This window comes from Pteronotus mesoamericanus, unplaced genomic scaffold (assembly GCF_021234165.1).
Source record: "Pteronotus mesoamericanus isolate MK-2021 breed Mesoamerican mustached bat unplaced genomic scaffold, CSHL_Meso_final scaffold_167, whole genome shotgun sequence".
Lineage (NCBI taxonomy): Eukaryota > Metazoa > Chordata > Mammalia > Chiroptera > Mormoopidae > Pteronotus > Pteronotus mesoamericanus.
Window position 1 is genome coordinate 10,296,199 of NW_026555308.1, and position 12,339 is coordinate 10,308,537.

Consider the following 12,339-nt stretch of genomic DNA (forward strand, 5'->3'; position numbering starts at 1 on the left):
TACTATCGAAAAACAAGTTGGTCATGTGAATTTCTGTGGGACAAGAGACTCTAGGTGGTCAAATAAGACACCTGCTGGAATTTTGGGAGCAGGTTCACAGTTAACTGTGCTGCGACTTAAAATTTCTAGTATATAATGACAATCACTGTATGTGTGCTTACCCCCTATCTATGGTCAGAGTCGACAGTATTTAAAACATAACAAAATAGACATTCTTACAGGCACAGAAATAGAGAACTGTGTAAAAATGACCATAAGTCTTTAGGAGAAATATTTTAAGTAACTGCAGACATGTCTTTCAACATATTTTAATAAAATAATGTAACTAATAATGAACTACTACCTGAAGAAACATTATATGATAAAACCAACTGGTTGAACAGCTGCCTTGCTCATATAGTGACATCTTTTAGTCAGTTTGAGCTATAACAAAGTGCCATAGACTGGGTGGCTAATGAACGACAGAAATTTATGTCTCCTAGTCCTGGAAGTCTGAGATCATGGTGCTGGCTCGGTGAGGTTCTGGTGGGGATCTCTTTGAACTCGCAGAGGGTTGACTTCTCACTGTGTCTGCACAGGATGCAAAGAGGGGTGAGAGGGCCCTCTAGGGTCTCTTTCTCAATCATGAGGGCTCTACCCCCCTGATCTAGTCACCTTCCACAGACTTCGCCTCCTGATACCATCATATGGGGTTTGCGACTTCAACACAGGGATTTGGGGAGAATGCAAATATTCATTCAGTCCACAGCACGACACAAAGGTATGAATGTGAATCATGTTAAATAACCTTGAGATTCTAAAATCTGAGACAAGATTAGGAAAACAGAAAATTCCTAAGGATATTAAAGGTACTATAAATATTCTAAGATGATAAAAAACTCATGGTTGTCAACCTTAAATCGATATGGGTAAATTTATTTCACTCTTTGCAAAAACATAAAATATACCTGCCTGAAAGATTTACTGCTGAGTCTTTAACTTTCCTTCAAACTACCACAGTACTTTACTTATTCCTTTCTTATGGTTATTAATAATCATTCATTAAGTGATAAAGAATATCTTCCAGGCATTACATAAAACATCTGAAAGAGAAGGGGGCTTTGATGTTCAGATGAAGAAACTAATGTTTAGGAATGTTGCCCAGTATCTACATCTCAGGATTATTTTAGTATCTGCAGGGAAAATATAGCATGTTGGGGGTTCCCAAGACCACCCCCAGGTTTCATGACTCACTGGGAGGACTCACAGGACTCAGCATACATTACTCATGGTGTAATTTATCCCAGCAAAGGACACAGACCAATACAGGCAAAGGGACTGGGTGAATGGGGCAAAGTATGCAGAAAATCAGGTGTCAGCTTCCAAAAGTCCTCTCCCAGTGGAGTCACACAGGATGTGCTTAACTCCTCCAGCAAGGAGCTGTGACAACACGTGTGACATGCCATCTACCAGGGAAGCTCATTAGAGACCCCATTCTCAGGCTTTTTATTGGGGGCTGGGCACAAAGGAAAACTCTGCCTTCCACCATTCCAGACTCACAGAAGGAAAGGGGGCGTTCAGCATAAACCACTTGTGTGTACAGTGTGGGCACAGCGAGCCCTCCTTACCAGCCCTGGGAATGGTGGGAACCCTTCCGAAATCCAGGATTCCAGATGCCAACGACAGGCCGGCCTTGTGAACATGCCTCTCAGAGGGGAGTCTCAGGCCCGCCATGCCAACTCTCTTCTGCACAAATTATTCATTAAATGGTGCTAAGAACCTGGCACCTATTGCTACCACATACAAAAGTCAGTTCCAAACAAATTAAAGACCTAAATATAAAAGATCTTTTAAGCTTTTAGAAGAAAACAGTTATCTTAACAAGCTCAGGGTAAAGAATGATTTCTTAAACAGAACAAAACAAAAAATGCACTGAGCATAAAGGAAATTGGACTACATCAAAATTTAAAAACTTCTGTTCATTAAAAACAACATATTTTAAAATGAAAGGATAGTTAAATCAACAAAAAGTTAACAGCAACCAATATAAGCTGACAAAAGAATGATCTGTAAAATATATAAAGAAGTATTCCAAGTTCCTAGAAAAAGGCATCCATATCTCAATGGAAAGAACAGGCTGAGGTGAACAGACAGTTCAGAGTGGGTGTCATCCACGAGGTCAGATGACTCAACATGTGAAAAGATGTTAAACCTCTGGCAATTACAAAAAGGGAAATCGAAACTACAATGAGAATGAACTTCTGCTTCCTGCTGAGGAGGTACACACACTGGGTTTACCCTTCAGCCTGGGACAATTAAAAAACTGAGCAAACTATTTAAAACCACAGCACTCAAGATCCTGAGCAGGAGGCCAGGGCAGTCAGTAACTGTAAGAGACAGGAAACAAGTGAGGAGAGCCTGACCCTGCCCAGCTACTATGTGGAGAGTTTCCAGGTCATGTGGCAGGGAGAGGAGACCCAGGCAGAGCCTAAACATCTTCCTGAGTTAAGAATATGGAATGGGGAGTCCAGATATCAAGGCATCAAGAGTCTGAGGACAGAGAACGAGAGGGGACAGAGTGGCATTGTCACAGAACTCCAGATGTCTGCTGAGCGTCCCCCCTTTAGCCTATCATAAGAACTGACCAACACATGCAAGGAAACTACACCAGGCCAAGGAAAGAAACAGTTGAAAAAACTAGCGGGAACAGTCTGCAGTGCTCACACAGGGCCGGGAAAATTCCTATGCCCACATGTCAAGAGAGGAATACTACTGAGTAGAATACTCAAGGGGTTTGCTTAAGTAGTGGGACAAAATTAGCCCCAAACCAAACTCTGCTCTGGTTCTGCCTAACAAACGTAACGGCAAGACTGAGAGGATTAGCTGGTTCCAAATAACTGTCCTAGAATTGCTCAAAAATATTTAGTGATAGAGGAAAAAAATCTAGGATCCAACCAGGTAAAATTCACTATGTCTAAAATCCAACCAAAAATTACCAGAAATGCAAAGACACAGGAAAGTAACACCCACAAAAAAGGAGAAATATCAATCAATTAATCAATGAAATAGAAGAGGGTAGATATACTAGGAAAAAAAAAAAATCCTATCTGTCTAACAACAACATAAAGGATAATTAAATTAGAGTATTGTCATATACTGGAATACTCTCTGACAGTGGAAAGAAATGAACTAGAATGCTACACGCAAATGTAGATGACTCTAACACACCGCGGGGTGAAGCAGCAAGTTGTGGAAAAACGTATATAGGATATGATACCATTCACATAAAGTTTAAAAACATGTGAAGTATGCTTATATATTTCTAAGGGATACCTACACATGTAGAACAAAATAGAGATGCAATTTAAAATATCTCAATTTAGAGTAGTGTTTAGTTGTCAGGGAGAAGCTGCTAGTTGACTATCTAATAATCACCCTTCTTTTCTTCCCTACTAGCAGAAGCTACACTTCCTTTATTGATTATGCTATTACAGTTGTCCCAATTTTTACCCATTTGCTCCCTCCACCAAGCACCTCCCCACTGTGGCGATATCCCCTCCTTTGTTCAAGTCCATGGGTCATGTATGTAAGTACGTATATAAGTCCTTTGGCAACTCTATTTCCTATACTTGTTCTAATATCCTGCTGCCTATTCTGTACCTACCAATGTGTACTTTTTAATCCCTTCATCGCTTCCCCCATTTCCCTAGACCCTCCATCCCCACTGGCCACCATCCGAATGCTTTCCATATCTATGATTCTGTTTCTGTTCTGCTTATTTGCTTACTTTTTAGATTCAACTGTTGATAATTATGTATTTATTGCCATTTTAATGTTCATAGTTCTCATCTTCTTTTTCTTAAATAAGTCCCTTTAACATTTCATATAACAATGACTGGGTGATAATTAACTCCTTTAGCTTTACCTTATCTGGGAAGTGCTTTATCTGCCCTTCCATTCTAAATGATAGCTGTGTTGGATAGAGTAATCTTGGCTGTAGGTCTCTGCTTTTCATGACTTTGAATATTTCTTCTAAGCCCCTTCTAGCCTGCAAAGTTTCTTTTGAGAAATCAGCTGAGAGTCTTGTGGGAACTCCCCTGCAGGTAGCTAACTTCTTTTCTCTTGCTGCTTTTAAGAGTCTCTCTTTATCTTTAACCATTGGCATTTTAATTATGATGTGTCTTGGTGTGGTCCCCTTTGTGGCCATCTTGTTTGGGACTCTGTGCTTCCTGGACTTGTAAGTCTATTTCCTTTGCCAAACTAGAGAAGTTTTATCATTTTTTTCAAATAGGTTTCCAATTTCTTGCTCGTTCTCTTCTCCTTCTGGCACCCCTATGATGCAAATGTTGGAACATTTGAAGTTGCTCCTTACACTATCCTCGATTTTTTGGATTCCTTTTTCTTCTTGTTGTTCTGATTGATTGGTTTTTGCTTCCTTATGTTCCAAATCATTGATTTGATTCTTAGCTTCATCCACTCCACTGTTGACCCCCTGTAAATTGTTCTTTATTGCAATTAGTATATCCTTCATTTCTGCCTAGGTCTTTTTTATGCTGTTGAAGTACCCACTGAGTTCTTCGAACATCCTTATATCTGCTAGATTGCTTATCTCCATTTTGTTTAGTTCTTTTTCTGAAGTTTTGATCTGTTTTTTAATTTGGGCCATGTTTATTTGTCTTCTCATTTTTGGAAGCCTCCTTGTGTTTGTTTCTATGTATTAGGTAGAGCTGCTGTGACTCTCTGTTTTGGTAGTGTGGCCTAATGCAACAGGTGTCCTGTAGGATCCAATGGCACAGCCTCCTCTATCTCCCAAGCTGGGTACTCGAGGTACACCCTCCGTGTGGGTTGAGTACTCCCTCCCCTTGTAGATGAGTCATGATTGCTGTCAGCAGGTCAATGGGAGGGATTTACCCACTCCAGACAGCTGGTAGGACTGGCTGTGGCCCCTGGCCAGCAACCGGCTCCCTCCGTGGCTTGTGGAGGTGGTTGGGTTGTGCTCTGATGTGGTCTGTAACTGTCCGCTGGGTGTGTAGGCTCTATGGTTTCCCAGGTGGTGCAGGCCAATGTCGGCTTTCACCTGTGTTCTGCTGCGGCCTCTTGGTTTAAGCTATAAAGTGATCTGCAGGCGGCTGCTGCTAGTGGCAGGCCTGGGAGTCACTCAGTGAAAGGTCCGGGTGCTGGGCTCAGCTTTTGCTTATTTGAGAAGATTTAGGAAGGTCTGCAGCCTGCGCCTAGCCCAGCCCTTTTATGGAAAAGCCGCTGTTACCATCTTGGGTGGGTCTGTAAGTTGGATGAAGAGGACCCTCAGATAATCAGCAGGGTGGCTTACTGTGTAAACCAGGTTAATGGAGATTCAGATACGGTGTCACTGCACTGTGGCTCTGTGTGGGGGAGGGCTGTCAGAAAAGGTACAACGGCTGCTGCCTGCAGTTCTCTCTGGGAAGCTGTCCCCCTGCTCTTGCCTTGATGCCACACACATCAGTTCCTCCCTGTATGCCACTGGTGCCCTTCAAGGTGCTGCCCCAGTGCTGGCGCTCAGGAGGAGTGCAACTAAGTAAGTCCCTTTAGGAAGAGAGGCCTGAGAATCCTGCAGTTTCTTCTGCTGACCCAACCCCCACTGAACTTTACAGCCAGAAGTTATGGGGAACTTATCTTCCTGGCACTAAAACCCTGGGCTGGGTGGTCTGGTTTGGGGTTGGGATCCCTCACTCCTGAGATACCCCTCCATTTTATAACCAACACACATGGATTTAGGACCAGCGAGTTCCATGTCTCTGTGTCTCCAACCCTCTGTCCCTCCTGCCCATCTGGATGAATGTGGTTTCTTCAATTCCTTAGCTGTCGGACTTCCATACAGCTCAATTTTCTGACAGTCCTGAGTGATACTTGTTCTGTAGTTTAGCTGTAATTTTTCTGTGGTTGTGTGAGGAGGAGAGGTGCGTTTACCTATGTCTCCATCTTGACCTTGACCTATGGTGGTCTCCAGAACCTACCTTTTGATGACAGCAAATGGTCTCTGCTAATAACTACATTTCCCAGTACAAAAATTCTGGTCTCTGAAATAGAGGTCATGGGATGGGCCTTTCAGAGAAGCCCTTTGGCCACGGGCCTTTCCTTTTTCCTGGAACTCAAGATGTCAGGGCTGCAGCTCCAGCGGCCACTTTGTAAGGTTGGAAGCAAGGGCCATGCCCTAAAGATGAAGGAGCACAAAACTAGGGAAGTGTGGGCCCCAGGAATACCCCTCTCCAAACGTACTGCCTGAGAGGGATAAAACACGCCTGCCCCTGTGGTTGGATGTTCGGTCACACGCCCTGAATGCCCAACTGAAACTGGCACATAGAGGCTTCAATGTATTGTTATGTTTCATAAGCTGGCTCTGTACTCATTTTATTAATCTTTAAACTATTTTTGGTGTTCTTTATGCTTTTCAGTTTTTTAAAAATATATAGCTTAATACCTAATCCTTAGTAAGATTTTGAAGACTCAATGATAAAATTGTATGAGAAATGCCTACGGTAGGCAACTCAATAAACTGAGTTGGAAATAATAATAAAACTTCCTAGAGTCACCAAGCGAATAGAAAACTCAGTTTTGTCTGACCTCCAGGTCCGTTTTCCAATACAGCCTAAATTAACAAGCAAATAAACACAAGTTTGCCTTGAAGATAGAGGTTTTTCATAATAAACTATTTCTAGTTTATAAGATCAAACACATGAATAGGGCAGAGGTTAAAGAACTATTTTAAAATAAAAGGACTTATTTTTTTTCTTTAAAAGAATGTATTAAAGACGACAGATTATAAATGAAGTTTGATGAGAGACATCCTTTGGATCTTAAAATTCCTACTTGATGTTAGTTTAAAACATCAACGTGTACCTGAATCACTGTTCAGGTTTTAGCGAATTGCCACACTGGATAAGAAATGCTCATGTTATCTATTACTCGACCACATAAATAGGGGAGCTTCATTTAATCTTGACTGCTCCCACCTAATTCTCCCTTACTGCCTTCTGTTCAACCATGGCTGTCTTTGGATGGATGGGGATAAATTGATTTGTGTCGGTTTTGAGTAGATCAAATTTATTAAACTCTGAAAGATCGGTTACTTGAGGACTATCCTGGCAGATAAAAAAAAATGAAGAGAGAGACTGTATATAATGGTATTAAAAATATATGTATTTATATATATTCTGTATGTGTGTCAATACCAACTCCAAACTCTCTTGCCTTTCAGATTTACAAGCTGAAGACAGACAGCAAAATGAAGCTAAAGCAAATTCAATTAGTCTGCACCATCATAAATTCAGTGTGAGTTTATGTTAACATTTTTCTTACTATCCTATTACTATATCAACCACCAAAAATATTTCTTTGAAAAATTACTTAATTTTTTAACACATTATGGACTGAATGTTTATGCCCCTACCCCCAATTCACATGTTGAAATCCTAACCCCCCGAATCTGAGGGTATTAAGTGGTATGGGTCTCAGTCCTTGAGGTGTTGGTGCTCTGCAGTGCTGGAATCTTGTGTGCCAGCCTGTGTGTGTATCTGCCAACATGGCCTCAAATGACTATACCCAACAAGCCAGCCAAAGCTACGGGGCCTACCCCCCTCAGCCTGGGCATGGTTATTCTCAGCAGAGCAATCAGCCCTATGGTCAGCAGAGTTACGGTGGCTACAGCCAGTCAGGGGACACTTCAGGCTATGGCCAGAGCACCCATGGTTCTTATGGACAGCCCCAGAACACAGGCTACGGCACTCAGTCAGCTGCCCAGGGATATGGCTCAAGTGGTGGCTATGGCAGTTGCCAGAGTCCTCAGCCATCTTATGGGCAGCAGACCTACCCTGGCTGTGGCCAGCAGCCAGCTCCTAGCAACACCTCAGGAAGTTACGGTAGCCAACTATGGACGGTCCCAGAGTGGGCTGTGGTCAGCAGTCTGGCTATGGTGGACAGCAGTTTCGCTAGGGAGAGCAGCAAAGCTCCTGTAGCCCTCCTCAGGGCTATGGACAGCAGACCCAGTACAACAGTCGCAGTGGAGGTGATGGAGGGGGTGGTGGAATCAACTGTGGCCAAGATCAGTCCCCCATGAGTGGTGGCAGCTGTGATGGCAGTTATGGCAATCAGGAACAGACTGGTAGTGGTGGCGGTGGCTACGGGGGTGGCCAGCAGGGCTGTGGGGGGCGAGGCTGGGCAGGTGGCGGTGGTTACAACCGCAGCAGTAGTGGCTATGAGCCCAGAGATCATGGAGGTGGCCATGGAAGTAGAGGTGGCACGGGTGGAAGTGACTGTGGTAGCTTCAATAAATTTGGTGGTCCTCGGGACCAAGGATCACATCATGACTCTGAATAGGATAATTCAGACACCATCTTCATGCAAGGCCTGGGTGGGAATGTTACAATTGAGTCTGTGTCTGATAACTTCAAGCAGATTGGCATTATGAAGAAAACAGGACAGCCCGTGATTAATCTATGCACTCAGGGAGATGGGCAAGCTGAAGAGAGAGGCAACAGTATCATTTGATGACCCAGCTTCTGCTAAAGCAGCTATGACTGGTTTGATGGTAAAGAATTCTCTGCAAATCTAGCAAGGACTCATTTGCTACTGAGCAAGGTGGAAGAGGGGGTGATGGAGGTACCTCATTCGCTACTGAGTGAATTCAATCAGGGTGGTGGCAATGGTCATGAAGGCCGAGGGCGAGGAGGACCCATGGGCCATGGAGGCTAAGGGAGTGGTGGCATGGTTAGGGAGGATTCCCCAGTGGAGGTGGTGGCGGGGGAGGACAGCAGCGAACTGGGGGTTGGAAGTGTCCTAACCCTACATGTGAGAACATGAATTTCTCTTAGAGGAATGAATGAAACCAGTGTAAGTCCCTTAAAGCAGGAGGTGGACTCGGAAGCCCTCATATGGGGAGTAGCTATGGAGATGACCGTTGTGATGGCAGAGGAGGCTATGGTCAGCATGGCTACCAAGGCCAAGCGGGGACTGCGGGGCTTCCGAGGCAGCTGCGGTTGTGGGGACAGGGATGGCTTTGGCCCTGGAGAGATGGATTCGGGGCTGACCACAAACAGGATCGCCAGGAGGTCATCTTAGCCTGCCTCGTGAGGTTCTGGAATAGCTTTTCTTCTATACACAGCGTTACCCTCATTATTTTGCCTTCCAACTCCTGGTCACCCATGGGTTTTTTTGTGTTGGACTATGTAATTGTAACCATATCTCTGGTTCCCATTAAAAACCATTGTTTTAGTTAAAATAATAATAATAAAATAAAAAGTAGTACAGGTGATGGGTGGTGATTAGATCATAAAGGTGGAGCCCTCATCAACGGGATTAGTTAGTGCCCTTATAAGGGCAGACCGAGAGCTTGTTTCTTCTCTCAGCTCCACCATGAAGGGATAAAAGAAGGCGGCTGCCTGCAAGCCAGGATGAGGGCTCCCACCAGGTACTGGATATGTTGGCACCTTTATCTTGGACTTTCAGCCTTCAGAATTGTGAGAAATAAATTTTTCTGTAAACCACCCAGTCTATGATAACTTATTATAGCATCACAAGCAGACTAATACACATGCTAAAAGTGCAGTGCTTTCAAAAATTATACCAGACTTCTGACTATCCTCAGGGCTTCCCTGACTCTGCATTTTGTTTCACACGGCTCTCTCTGTGGCAGAATCTGTCAATTCATTCTGTACTCATTTCTCCTTTTTCTGCCAACTGCACAAGCATTTTGAATTGCAGAACCACCTCTCCCCAGCTCTTCATAGACTCTTCTGGGGCTGTCATTTTAAGATGACATGCTCTTCCTAGCCAAGGCGTGGGTGTGTACATGATCTAGGACAATCAGCCTTCCTTTTCCTGGAAATTATATTTTCTCAATTACTGTTGGCAATCACTATTACTTTATATAAAATTCAGGTGTACAACATAATGGTTGGACAATTACATTAATATTAATTTACAAAGTGATTCTCCTGATAATTCAAGTACCCACCTGGCAGCATACACAGTTATTACATTCCCTATATTGTATTTTACATCTCTACGTCTATTTTGTAGCTGCCAATTTGCATTTTTAATATCTTCACTTTTTTCACCCAACCCCCAACCCACTTCCCCTCTTGCATTCTTGGTTTGTTCTCTGTATCTATGAGTTTGTTTCCATTTTGTTTTGTCACTTATCTTGTTCTTTAGATTCCACATATGAGTGAAATTATATGGTATTTGTCCTTCTTGGTCCGCCTATTTCACTTAGCATAACATCCTCTAAGTCTATCCAGACTGTCACAGATGGTAAGATGTCATTTCTTTTCTTAAGGCTGAGTAATAGTTCATTTTATACATGTACCATCACTTCTTTATCCACTCACCTATTGATGGACACTTGGGTTGCTTCCATGTCTTAGCTATGATAAATAATCTGCAATGAACATAGAGGTCATATATCTTTTCAATTAGTGTTCTGGGTTTCTTTGGATGTATATTCAGAAGTGGAATTACTGAGTTATCAGGCAGTTCCATTTTTAGTTTTTTGAGAAACCTCCATAATGTTTTCCACAGTGGCCGCACCAATCTGCATTACCACCAACAGTACATGAGGGTTCCCTTTTCTCTACATCCTTACCAATACTTGTTATTTGTTGATTTATTGATGGCAGCATTATGATATGTATGAGGTAGTATCTCACTGTGGTTTTAATTTGCATCTCTCTGATGATGGTTGATGTTGAGTATCTTTTCATATGTCTATTGGCCATCTGTATGTCCTCTTTGGAGAAGTGTCTATTCAGGTCCTTTGCCCATTTTTAATTGAACTGATTGTTTTGGGGGATGTTGAATTGTATGATTTCTTTATAAATTTTGAATATTAACACCTTATCAATTGTATCATTGGCAAGTAACTTCTCCCACCTAGGGGACTAGGTGGCTTTTTGTTTTGTTGATGGTTTCCTTTGCTGTGCACAAACTTTTTAGTTTAATGTAGTCCCATTCATTTTTTCTCTTTTGTTTCCCTTGCTGGAGAAAATATATCAGAAAAAAATATTGCTATGACAAATGTATGAGACTTTACTGCCTATGTTTTTTTTCTAGGATTTTTATGGTTTTAAGTCTTACATTTAGTCTTTAAACCATTTTTAATTTATTCCTGTGTATGGTGTAAGAAAATGGTCTAATTTCTTTTTCTTTTTTGCATGTATCTGTACAATTATTTATTTTTATCTTGCTACTTTACTGAAATGATTTACTTCTAGTAGTTTCTTGGTTGAATCTATGGGGTTCTCTATATACACTATCATGTCATCTGCAAATATGACAGTTTTACTTCTGTCTTTCTAATTTAGGTATATTTCATTTCTTCTTCTTGTCTGATTGCTGTGGCTAGGACTTCCGATAGTATGTTAAATAAAACTGGTGAAAGTGGACATCCCTAGCTTGTTCCTGATCTTAAGGAAAATACTTTTAGCTTTTCCCCATTGAGTATTACATTAGCTGTGGGTTTGTCATACATGGCCTTTATTATATTGAGGTATGTTCTCTCTATTGCCACTGTGCTGAGAGGGATTCTGGTGTAGGTCAATGTCAGATGCTGCCTCTAATTGGCCCTAGGCTAACTATTAGGAGCTACAAAAAGATCCATGATTGATAGCTGCCTCTGGTGGGCCTGGGTGCATATTGGAGGCCAAGCTGTAAACTGAGGCCAATTGCTACCAGTTCTGGGTCTGGGGCTGGTCAGCAAAAGGCCCAAGGCATCCTGAGACCCTCTATGACCTGCTGGATGCCCATTAGACTCAACCACAGAAAGAACCTTGGACAGTATGTGAGTTGCACAAGTCACCAGGTAGGGACAAGCGACATTCACCAGGTTAATATAGATTCAAACTCAGCACCAGTATTAGGTCTGAGGCCACTCTGCAAAAGTCTCAGGATACACCAAGGCCAACTGCCATCTTCCGGGAGCCTGTGGACCTTTGCAATGGGGCAGGGTCTCAGAGAGTTATCAGGGTGCAGCTAGTGTAGCTCACCAGTCTGATGGGGGAAACATGGAACACAAGGAAGGTGTTTGTATCAGCCATGTGAGATGATGGCCTTTGCCCTAAAACCACACAACTCAGTTTCTTTCTATGTGTCTCTGGCAATCCCTGAGCTTGACTAAAATTGTGAGAGGGTGTTGTTGTTCTTGTTGTTTTTTTTGAAAGACTGTGATGCAGTGTGAACCTAGGCTGGTTGCTATTTACAGGGCCTCTGGCCTTGAGCAAGTTGGGTAGAGTTGGAACTCAGGGAGTCCTCAGGGTAGAGCTAGTATAGCTCAGCAGGCTGATGCCACATGGAGGGAGTGCTTAACACAGGGAAGATGGCACCTGTGGG

General features: G+C 42.7%; 1 protein-coding gene and 1 pseudogene across 1 annotated transcript in view; one reads left to right on the plus strand and one right to left on the minus strand.

Annotated features, from left to right (window-relative positions):
* The window catches only part of CPPED1 (calcineurin like phosphoesterase domain containing 1), a 117,113-nt gene that overhangs the window by 59,616 nt on the left and 45,158 nt on the right, over positions 1 to 12,339 (minus strand). The window lies entirely within an intron of this gene.
* Positions 7,538 to 12,339, plus strand: part of LOC129083259 (RNA-binding protein FUS-like) — a 28,088-nt pseudogene continuing 23,286 nt past the window's right edge.